Source organism: Erythrolamprus reginae, chromosome 1, assembly GCF_031021105.1.
Source record: "Erythrolamprus reginae isolate rEryReg1 chromosome 1, rEryReg1.hap1, whole genome shotgun sequence".
NCBI classification, from domain to species: domain Eukaryota; kingdom Metazoa; phylum Chordata; class Lepidosauria; order Squamata; family Dipsadidae; genus Erythrolamprus; species Erythrolamprus reginae.
Window position 1 is genome coordinate 165,377,476 of NC_091950.1, and position 12,956 is coordinate 165,390,431.

At 36.6% G+C, this 12,956-nt stretch overlaps 1 protein-coding gene across 4 annotated transcripts in view; it reads right to left on the reverse strand.

Moving 5' to 3' along the window:
* NCKAP5 (NCK associated protein 5) overlaps window positions 1-12,956 on the reverse strand; it is an 845,077-nt gene that overhangs the window by 282,419 nt on the left and 549,702 nt on the right. The gene's annotated exons all lie outside the window — the stretch shown is intronic.

Consider the following 12,956-nt stretch of genomic DNA (forward strand, 5'->3'; position numbering starts at 1 on the left):
TGTTTCCTTTAAAAACCAATTTATTTTAAATGACCAGTGGAAGGAGTAAGATGAAAGCAAATTTTATTTAACCTTTTGGTTAATTTATAGAAAGTAATCCCCGTTATATATAGTATGCCTTATTTTGGAAAAAGCTACTCTATAAATTATTTCTCAGATTGAATCAGTAGATATTTCAGTTGGGCATTTGATAAAAATCATGAAGACGTGAGCAAACATATTGTAAGATAATATTTTGCAAAGTGGAGAAAAGGCCATTATATCAGAAAAGGTGTTTCCAGATGGTTTCTCTAGGAAAAAACAAAAAGGTCAATAGTAGTTTATTCCAATTTAGCAAAATGTGATTTTTCACACATTAAATTTGGCCTTCAATCTGTAATATTTAAGGTTATACATTAATATTCTAAATGCTTATAATGCATCTAGGAAAGCCACAGTACAATTTTGTGTTGCTTGACTAAGAGTACTTTTTTCCCTATTCTATATTGTGATAACAAGTGTGTCAATGCAGTGCTTTCTCCTCCAATAGCAAACTGGAAGAGCAATTAAGAAACAGCTCTGAAGTGAGTGAAGGAAGTCCTTAGTTTACAATGGAAATTGGAACCAGAATTGGTGTTGCTACATAATATGGAGGTAAAGTAGGATGTTACATGACAACATCTCTTAGCAATGGCAATTCAGATAGTCTTAGTTCTTGACATTAAAGGAGAATGCTATGTGGTCACCATTAGTGATGGGCGAACCGAACCCGCACAATTCGGGTCTGTACTGAATTTTGCAGTGTTCGGTATGCCGAACACGAAATTTTTTCAAACTTCGGGCAAAGTTCAGGGTTGTGTTCGGCGTTTGGACCTTTGACATCACCGGCAGGTTCCATGGAATCCAGGAAGTGATCACCTTGGCATCCTTAGCAACCTGCCGGTGACGTCAAAGTTCCGCCCTCGGAATCTCTTCATGGGAGGGATTCCCCGTTCAGGTTTGGGTTCGGCCGAATTTTGCGTAAAGTTCGTCCGAACTTGCCGAACCCGAACACCGTTGGGTTCGCCCATCACTAGTCACTATTTGTAACCTCCTGCCAGTTTTCTAATTGGCTTTCTTTGTCAAGCCAGCAAAGAAGATCACAAATGGCAACCATGTGAACATGGAATGCTACAACAGCTAGAATTCCAAGGTTTGTCCATTAAGTACTTACTATTCATTCACAAGTTTGAACAGTCACTGAACAAGTAGTCATTAAGAGAGAACATCTCTGTTAAAATGTTCTTGTATCCAACTATGGCAACAGTATGCAACCAAACCATTTCTAAGAATAGATCAAATAGGTTTATTTATTGTTGATCACCAATTTACAAGAAACTCACCAGACTGCCTGCCTTCTTTGGAAAACAGTGTATAGATCTAAAGGTTTGACATCAAACATTTCCTTCCTCAAGTGGACTCTAAGCTGGAATGTCTTTTAACCCCTCCCACCCACTATTGGGCCTCCTGTGTTTCAGGCAGTGGTTACACAACTGAAATTATGCCAAGTTCTTATCAACAAAAACTTAAACTCTTCTCTTGATACCTATTGTCAAGATCAAGAATAATGTATACTATGATATTTTCATCATAATGTTCATCATAATGATGTTATAGGCGATGTTTATCATAACGATGTTATAGGAGATGACCAGCTCAGCCTGAGGGAGGACTAAAGTGTGTTATCAGTTTATAATCCCTTTATGCCCACAAGAGATTTATGTCCAGCCTTCTTTGAATTCTTCCTTATCTACCGCCAACTTGCATTGACCATTAGTAGTTTAGAGTCTTGTTTACAGATAGCATGGTATAAACTTGAATTCATTTTGTACCTAACCCTAGCTCCCAATTTCTTAGATCTGGCAGGTGTCTCAAGAAAGGGAGTAGCAATAGTACTTAGCAATAGCACTTAGACATATATTCCACTTTACAGTGCTTTATAGCCCACTCTAAGCAGTTTACAGAGTCAGCATATTGCCCCAACAATCAGGGTCCTCATTTTACCAACCTTGGAAAGATGGAAGGCTGAGTCAACCTTGAGTCTGGTGAGATTTGAATTGCCAAACTGCTGGCAATTGGCAGTCAGCACAATTACACTGCTAATTGCCAGCAGTCTATTGCATTCTATTGCAGCCTATTGTGTATGGCATTCTAACCACTGAGCCATCACAGCTATTAAAAAATAAAAGGGCAAGATGGTGGCCATGCAAATAAAATAAGAGTGGAGCTTTCACTGCATGATTGTGCTAACCTTTGACTTGGGGGCTCACATGTTATGATTAAATAGATAGCCACCATTGCAAAACAGACACATGAAAATGTACTTCATGACAATGTTTTGCTTTTTACCTATTTCATTTAAATTGTGTTTCAGTTCAAATTTTATATAGAGAGAAAAGATTTTATCAGACAACTGATCCTTGCAACCAGAAGGCCTGCAAATATCTGTATGCATATAACCTAAAGTTGAAATTAATGTAAACTGAAGAAGAAGAGGAAGGGAAAGAGGATACATCACAATAATGAGAAATAAGACAAAAAGCAAAATAGACTAAGGTTTGTGGAGTGGAGACAAGAAACAAAGAATTTCTAGAAGATTTTAGATACCGTAGCTCCAGTTATTGCGTAGATAACTGGAAAGGTCTGTGAAAAAGTAGAGTTTAGTAAATAATTAAGAGAAAAGTAAAATCTGAAGCACAACTGAAAGGAAACAACTATATGTTAGAGGAAATAGTATCCAGAAAGAAAAATACAAGTGTGTAAATGTACACCAGACATATGGCAAGAATATTGTGTGTTGGTGAAGGGGAAGAAACTTACCCCACATTGGGACTATAGTAATTAGTGAAGCCTAAGGCCAATAGAACACCCAGAGCAAATCAGGTTACCTAAATTCAATTTCCCATTCAGCTGGAATGTTCACAATTTAACTATATGTCACTTATCATCTGTCAATCTGTCACAGGGCTAGGGTGATGAGGATAAAATATGTGAACATTATATTGCAAGAAGACGCACCAAGGCTTAGAAAAAAATGGAAATAATTCAAAATATCACTAAGAAATAGCAAATGAATACTTCTGTGTTAAATTTACTTAGAAAAAGTTTTGAGCCCAGCAAGGAAAAAAAAGATTCAAGCAACCCACAGAAATGACATCTAAATGATTTCATCCTTAAATAAGGATGGGAGATTTTCCTCATTTAATTTTCAGAATTCTGTTTTTAACCCCATATTTATTGATATTAAATATGCTTAGTAAAACTTCATGTGAATTGTGCTTCATTGGATTTCTGCTACTAAAAATCTGACATACAAATCCTTCCCCAAGAATCTTGATTGGGATAAAAATAAATCCTGCTGCAGCATTTTTAGTGTCTTTCCTTATAATTTTATATGGATTTCTGAAAATTGAATTCCACCATCACATATTACTTTCATCAATTTGGTTTTTAATTATCCAAGAATACCTCCTGATTATTGATAGAAAAAGATCTGATTGTCAATACAAAGAAGGGGAGGTAATCTTTCTATGCAAGTATAAACACATTCACAAGATGTCTCTGTCTGAATTTTTTTTTGTTATTTTATATAGCATAAATTGGAGCTTTTCTGAATGGTCAAATATTAAAATATAACAAACTAAAGCCAAACTGCCATTAATAGAAGGAAATAGATATTGCCAAATTCTGCGCGTGGATTGCTCATCTTGGTATAAGTAACATGATTGGAAATGTCCAATCTCCTTTTCCCCTGAAAGCAGCTATGCCTACCAATTTACTGCAGAGAATTAAAGGATTGTCTACAACAGTGTGAGAGCAATTCACTTGTATATATGTTATTCTATTTTCTGTTACAAGGACCTTTATGGGAACATAGCAACTTCTATGAAAAGAATATAGTTTTCCAACTATAGAAGAACAACTATGAAGAACTCCTTTTTAAAAAGCTTGTATTTTCTAGATATGGACATATGCTATTGAATGTCATATGCCCATCTATTAATAGCTTTAAATTAACGATAGAAGAAAGTACATTCAAAATTCAGGAAGTTTCTGTTTATTTTTATTTATAATGCTACTACATTTCTGCATTAGCTTATGACTAATTCTCCCAAAATGGATTAATGCCTCCAAAAATATCTATTTAAATTCATTATTTAATCTGCCAAAAATGTGAAAACATTTTGAAAAAACCAAAATCTGGGAAAGTGCTACATTTTGATCAGGACAATAATCCAAAAAGCAAGAATCATAGTATTTTGTATGGAAAAATGCAATCTATAAAGCATAAGTACTGTATATTTGGAGAATAAGACACACCTCTCTCCCTCCCCTAAAGCCCGCCCCGCATCCCATTATTGGACAGAGGGTCTGGGAAGCCTGCAGAGAGCTCCTGGGGACCGGGGGAAGGCAAAAATGCCCACATTTTTGTTGGGGGGGAGGCAAAAACCAGCCTGTTTCCCCCCAAGACAGGGCCATTTTTGCCAGCACCCAGGAGTTCTCTGCAGGCTTCCCAGATCCTTTGCCCACCCCATTTTTGTGAAAACAAATGGGTAAAAAATGGCTCGTTTTTTGCAAAATCAGGGCTATTTTTTCCTTCTAATTACCCCATCTAGCATGACTGGAGGAGAAATTTATTTATTTTATTCTTTATTTTATTTATTTATTTTGTCCAATACAAATTGAAAGTTAAGGAGAATAAAAACGTGTAGTAGTAAATATCAGGGAAGTGATAGAAGAAGAGATATGAGAATAGAATACATCAATGAGTAGAGGAAGGATATATGTATGGGAGAAAAGATATATAAAATATAGGAGAGACAATTGGACAGGGGACGGAAGGCACACTAGTGCACTTATGCTCGCCCCTTACTGACCTCTAAGGAATTCTGGGAGTTGAAGTCCGCTAGTCTTTAAGTTGTCAAGTTTGAAGTTTGTAAAAAGTGTACATGATTGAAAAAAAGTATACATGTTTATAAAAGGTATTCTGCTACACTGGTATTTTATTAAATAATATGTCACTACAGTATTTGGTTCAGAATACTTTTTCCCTTGTTTTCCAACTCTAAAACCTAGGTGCGTCTTATATTCTTAAAAATATGGTATTTTAAAAACATATGCGAAAAAAAATAGAAGCACCTGGCTTAATTAGAATTTCCAAACTAATTTATTTAGATATGTACTGGAATATGAAGAGAAATATAAATCTATTCATGAAGGAATCTTCATTATACTACCAATGTGCACATAGCAATAATATCTGATGTTTTAATTCTTTCTAAATCCCTTTTGTCAAAATATATCATCAAGTAAGTCCCACTAAAGGATTACTTTCTAAAGGTTTTATCTCTTTCAAAAGGCCAGGAACCCAGAGGTATTATTTTGTATTTTGCACAATTTAAGTTTCTTACTTTTTATATCATAAGTGCAGAAGTAAATTAAATGGGATTTTGTAAGTAACACATGTTCATGGCACAAGGGAGCTAAAAATCACGCTTTAACAAGACATCTAGCTACTGAGAACATGAGAATATCAGCTTCTTTTGATTAGAAATATATAGTATTTATCAGTAATCAATCCAGAAGTAGATAAAAGCCATGACTGAATTGCTCAGAATAGTAAATCAGAAAGTGCTGAAATGAGTTATACAGTGATCCCTCGATTAGCGCGGGGTTTACGTTCCAAGACCTCCCGCGCTAATCGATTTCCGCGTTATAGTGGTGCGGAAGTAAAAAACACCATCTGCGCATGCGCGCCATTTTTTTCATGGCCGCACATGCGCAGATGGTGGAGTTTGCGTGTGGGCGGCGGGGAAGACCAAGGGAAGGTTCCTTCGGCCGCCCAACAGCTGATCTGCTCCGCAGCGCGGAAGCAGCGAGGAGCCGAAGATGGGGTTTCCCCGTTGCCCAGGCAAAGGGGAAACCCCATCTTCGGCTCCTCGCTGCCGCCGCGCTGCGGAGCGGATCAGGTGTTGGGCGGCTGAAGGAACCTTCCCTTGGTCTTCCCGCCGCCCAGGCAAAGGGGAAACCCCAAGATCGCTTGCCGCTTGCCGAATTGCAGCTTGGAGCCTTGCTTCGCCTCCTTCGCTGCAATACGGCAAGCGGCAAGCGGCAAGCGATCTTGGGGTTTCCCCTTTGCCTGGGCGGCGCTGGGGCCATGCGGAGCCGCTCATCTAGGGGGGCGTGGACCGGCAAGGTGCCCTCCGCTCTCTCTCTTTCTCTCCCTGTTACCGGTGTGGTATAAGAGAGAGAAAGAGAGAGAAAGGAGGGCGACTTGCCAGTCCACGCCCCCCTGGATGAGCGGCCCTGCATGGCCCCAGCGCCGGACTCCGCCGTTGCCTCCGCCCTTGTTCGGTTCTGCAGCTGAGAGACCACGTCCACCCCCTCCTCGGTGTCCCTGGCACCCAGCGTCCCCACGCCGCCTCCACCTCCCGGTAATGCGCCCGACCTCTGCCTCTCTCTTTCTCTCTCATATACCACGCCGGCAACAGGGAGAGAAAGAGAGAGAGAAATGATAGAAAAAAGTGGAGAAAAAAAGAGAAATAAGAAAATGATTGAAGCAGAGAATGACAGGAAAGAAAGAGAAAGAGACAGAGAAGTGACTCTTGGTGATGACGTATGACGTCATCGGGTGGGAAAAACCGTGGTATAGCAAAAAAACCGTGGAGTATTTTTTAATTAATATTTTTTGAAAAACCGTGTTGTAGCGTTTCGCACTAATCGAGACCGTGCTAATCGAGGGATCACTGTATTCAGTTTTACCTCCATTTGCCAAACAAAGAAATCAGGAACAAAGTATAAATATCCTCCATAGTTTTTCTTTTCTTTTTAGTACTATTATGCATGTGTGTGTGTGTGTGTGTGTGTGTGTGTGTGTGACATATATTTGTCATTCGACACACACACAAAAACATATATATGTATATGTACGTGTATATATATATATATATATATATATATATATATATATATACATACATATACATATACATACACACACACACACACGTTTTGCGGCTAAAAAGAAATCTTTATTCAAATAGAAAATAATACAACATATTACAACGTATGAAAGTACTAGAATTTCAAATGTGAAAAGACCATGGTGCTCAAGATATAGAACATGGAAGAAAACTATGCGGTCTTGGATTGTAATACCATATTTGTTTATTAAATAATGATATGAAGAATGATAGGATCATAGATAAGAAATTCACTTTTAAAAATCAAATATTTAACCCTGCTGGACAGCTACAGGAGAGTCCATGCTGTATAGGATATCTTTTTTCTATTCACACTCCAAGATAATCTTCCAATTAATTCTATTTTTGGAGAAAAATCTGTATACAGACCGAAAACTTGCATAAACTAGCACAATGCATTTTTAATCCTAATCTAAGATCCTTGCAAAACGTGGCAGTCTTGGCTAACGTTTGCTAAACCCTCTCTGATTGAATCACAAATTAGCAGTCCTACTTTCAAAAGGAAAGGCTGGGGAATGACCACACATCAATCTTATTGTTCCTTATCAGTAAAGCAATTCACCTCATGGTGCTATTCTACAAATCTCTTTCATGCAACATCATTCTGCAGTATTGCTGGAACTGATGTTTCTTTCACCAAATGTATTATTATGTTTTGTGGAAACTCCCTTCCCTGAGATTAGAAGCTGATAGAATGCACTATGTTAATTAAAGAACCTATTCCTGAGAGTGATTCTTTTAAAAAAGGAACAGATACTTCTTGTTCCCAAGATACTGTAATGTCAAGAGGTACTTGAAGCCCTACTTACAACCAACGGAACCATTCTCGTTTGTTATACAGTCAATATTTAAGACACAAAAGGAGGACTCACTTCTTGAAAATCAAACTATTTATTTATTTGTTTGTTTGTTTGTTTATTTGTGTGTTTGTTTATTTAGTCCAATACACAATGATGGTTTTACTGGGTATATATCTATATACACATAGTAAAATACATGAAGAAGGTCATAGTAAAATATATCTAAGAAATAATAGAAAAGAAGGTATAGTAATAGAACATATCAATGAAAGAATAAAAGAAGAGATATAGGAATAGAAGAAAGGTATAGGAGATATAGGAGAGCAATAGGACAGGGGACGGAAGGCACTCTAGTGCACTTGTACTCACCCCTTACTGACCTCTTAGGAATCTGGATAGGTCACCGTGGATAATCTAAGGGTAAAGTGTTGGGGGTTTGGGGATGACACTATGGAGTCCGGTAATGAGTTCCACGCTTCGACAACTCGGTTACTGAGAACTAAGAACTACTACAAAGAAAAGTACCTCTTTTTGAAAGCGTGGCTGTGTCAGCCCTCCCCCACAAATCCCTGAATGTGAGGCAAGAAATGTTGCGGATAGTCACTGCTTGCGTAATTCCAATCCTGCTGATTGTATCTTGGAACCCATTCCTTTCAGAAACTTTCTTTCTTCAGGAAAAAAAAATGCTATTCGTTTTTCACCTTCACAGCAAAGATTCCGTGGTTATTTTGCTGTTATTCCCAATTTCAATTGCATACACTTACAGTATACACACACAGAGAAAGAGAGAGAGATAGTAAGACACTAACTATTAGGAAAGTATTTATGCAGGTATACACAATACTTTACTAGCCCTTATAATATTATTGTTCCCCTGTAAGTCTTCTGTGTCCTCTGAAAAATTGCTTCAGTATTAGAAGTCCCTCTAGAACTGGGGTGGGGGGAGATGGCAATGAAGGATAAGGATGAATGTGGGAATTAATCAAACTTGTCTCTTCTGTTCAGGGCAATAAAAATTCTGTGTCATTTTGATGATGCTGGGTTCCTATCACTTAATTCCATGTACAAAGGCAGTCACCTCTCTAGATACCTGTTAAATAAGTGGTACAATAACTAGGAACAGATGCATTTGTCTTTTCCTTTCTACTACCCGACCAAGGGAATAAAGACTTCGTATCTGTTCCAAGATATAAAGTCACCAACCCCAACAACAAGAGATTTAATTTGGATCCAACTCACAATTCATGCAAACCAGGAAAAACCTGGTTTGTCTACATCACATAAATTAGAATAAACATCCCAGTTCTAGCTGCAGTACTCAAGATCTTTGAATCCCATTTCCATTTTAACAAAAGTTCACAATAAAAAAGTCTTGAGCTTATTATATCTGATTTTTTAAAAACAAAAACAGGAACAGATTTCTTGAGCAGACACGGGTGCTAGATAGTTTTCACATACTGCAAAGTAATAGATTAGTCACTACACCAGTGGTAATTTTACCTGGGGCTGTCATCTTTACTTGCTTTCCCATTCTTGTGTTTTCTCCTTTCCTCCTAAGTATGCCCTACTAAGGCCCTTTTCCCCGTTATATCTCTAACTGCTTTTCATCTGTTTTGAAGAGTATATGTTTATACCACTACTGCACAGTAGCTTTAATGAGTGTGAATGAATCATGTGGTAAAAACTCTAGGAAGACTAGAAAGAGGGTTAAGAGAGGGTTGAGCTTAATTACCTCCAATACTTCTACCCTTCAAAAGGACCTTGACCATGTAGCTGAATGGTCTAACAACTGGCAACTCCAAATCTCATCCAAAAAATGCTCTGTCCTACACATTGGTAAAAAGAATCCGAATACTAAATACACACTTGGACAAACTGAACTCGCAGAAGACCCTCACTCAGTCAAAGATCTTGGAGTACACATTTCTAATGACCTAAGTGCCAAAGCCCACTGCAACAGCACTGCCAAAAAAGCACTAAGAGTCACAAACTTAATTCTACGCAGCTTTTCTCTAGAAACACCGATCTACTAACCAGAGCACACAAACATTTGTCAGACCAATTCTTGAATACAGCTCACCTGTATGGAATCCACACTGCATAACAGACATTAATACAATTGAAGGAGTCCAGAAATACTTCACAAGAAGAGTCCTCCACTCCTCATCACGCAACAAATTATCTTATTTCTCCAGACTTCAATTACTACGTTTAGAAAATTTATAGCTATGCTGCCTCCTAACTGATTTAACTGTTGTTCATAAAATCATACATCACAATGTACTCCCTGTTAGCCACTACTTCACCTCTAACAACAACACAAGAGCACGCAATACGTACAAACTAAATGTAAATTACTCCAAACTAGACTGCAGAAAATATGATTTCAGCAATAGAGTGGTCAATGCCTGGAATTCACTACTGGACCAAAATCTTCAACCTTACATTATCTTCAATAGACCTCTCCCCTTTTCTAAAAGGTCTGTAAGGGGCGTGCATAAGTGCATCTTCGTGCCTACAGTTCCTGTCCTAATGTCTTTTTAGCTTTTCCATCTCTAATTTATACTTATATTATGTTAAACATACTACAATACAATACTATATTTGTATGACAAATTAATTAATTAATTGATTGATTGATTGATTGATTGATTGATTGATTAATAAAAGTTTTTGCACTGCAGAAAGCGACCCAGGCCTGACCTCCTAAGTAATTCCTGAAGCCTTATCTAACCCTTCCCAAGGGAATTTAGGTCAATCTGGTGAAATTCTTGCAACCTAGTTGACTAACAATAAAGCTTCTGCTTGAGACTGTTCATCTATACCTCTGGTTGCTAGGATCTAGGTGCACTGTTGTTGTTGTTGTTGTTTTCAAAGTGGGAAAAGTATGTGGACATTCAAGAGGCATCATCCATCCAGGGATGTAAAAATGTTCTTGATGATTTGGAAGGTTGAAGCCAACAGCTATGTGAAAGGGCCTATTTATTTTAACTTTATTTTATGAGATACCTTCCTTCTTTTACAGTATCTTATAATCAGATAGAGTAAGAGTGCTATAAAAATGTTTTATACAAAGGATAATACAGAGACTCATATAAACACATATTTGCATATCTGGATTTTGTCAATTAAAGATTATTTAATTAATGAAATTTATTTTAAAAAATGGGGCAGAAAGAACAGTGCCAAAGAAATTTTACAATCTAAAATATATATTAACATATTATAGCCTTTATTTGTTCAACCATATGAATTAGATAATTTGCATAATCTGTGTTCCCTTATTTACATAATTTTATTCCCTTATTTATATTATACAATTTCCTATAGATAGTAAAGGTTGATATCTAAACAGATTAAAAAGCAATTTTTTGTTCCACCCACCCAACATATTAATTACAATTACAATTAATTATATTTATGACAAAAATTAAATCAACTGATTTATGGTAGTAAAATGTCTGACTCCTAATAAACTTCAGAGCTTCAAAGCAAGATTTTAAAAAATCTTAACCTCTGAAACACAAATACACAAGGCTAGGAGTATATAACATAAAGCCAATATACAATTAGCAGCACCTTATTCTAATTATCTTTGAGTAGTTATAGAAGTTGGTCTGTAGTTCATTTTTCTCCATGGATTACTTCTTGGATTGCTTCTGTAGATTAATTTTGGAAGCACTGGTACATTCTTTTTTATTTTTAAAAGCAAACTACTGCACAAAACTAAAATCAATGAAGAAATCCTATTTGGTGACCTTCCACAGCCAAGATTGCGTCTTAAAAATGTAATGAGTTTTCCTCCTCTCATAACAATTGGCAATAACTGATACAGTGCTATGATTCCATTTAAACAACTCTCCATCATTAGAAAAAAACTGAAGAAAAGAAAAACTATGCAAAATACATTAACCATTTATTGGGAACACACTGAAAAGTATACTAGATGGATGAGAATGCAGTATTAGTTCCTCTACAACTGATTCAAAATTATAAAAATTAAGCAACACAACGGTAAACAAAAGTATTTATTCACATTTTTGAAATGAAGCTACTGAAGCTATAAAGTAACATGGTGTGATTTCAATTGCAAGGGTTGCATACTTGAAAAATTTATGAAATAAGATTTGATAAAATTAAAAACATGTAAAAAAAACAAGGTTAAAACTATGAGACAGATAAAATCATAAGTCAAACTGTTAAAAAATTCCTCAAACTGTATTTTTAAAAACAGTAAAAGAGTAAATATTATGCTGTAATAAGCATGCAATGAATGAAATTATAAGCCAGTTTTAAGTATTTTTTTTTATATTACAACCATTGCACCCAATCATTTTCTAAACATGTGCACTTGTAAAGTATTATATTGTGGCTAGATGATTAAGAAGAAATGTTTAATTGTTTATTTATTTATTTATTTGATAAGTAGATCCACAGTAGTCATGAACTCCAAAGACCCTTCACAGAGATCTTGTATCATTATATATGCTGAAATTCCTGATAGCCTTGTTGACATTTCTAAGATCAGCTCAGGCAAGAAGACTGTTGGGTAAGAGCCAAATGCCTATCCTCTTTGTTACAATGGGTTTTTGGGAGTAGGAGAAGGGAATAGCTTTTTTTTCCACATCATAAACAAAATAAATGAATTATTTAATACACACAACATCTAGAAGCCCAGCAACTCTATATCCTGAAGCTCTGTAGGTAAATGGCCATGTTCCCTCAACCCCCATCCTCCTAACTTTCATGCATCCTATGATTATGTAGCAAAGCAGTGCCTTTTAAACTATTCAAGGTTTGCTGTTGGGAGCTATTACTACTACCCAGCCAAGGCAAGAACACTGAAAAGTGTATTACATTGGCATTCAACTAGTTACCTCTGATTTGGGGAGGCCCCATTCTCTGCCACAGCATGGAAAGTTGGAGCAGTTCTTTTGTAGCCTGTGTGCTAAATTAACACTTCAAACTAAATCATACAGACTACGTTTTCTGTATTAAAGTCTCAATGGCTTTGAGCTAGCCTCCAGCTTGGAACAACTTACATTTATTTATGAAGTTTCTCTTTAAGGTACATGATCCTTGACATTAGAGAAAAATAGCTTCAGTGATTCCAAGGTGCAACATTTCATACATCCTGATCTAATGAATCATGATC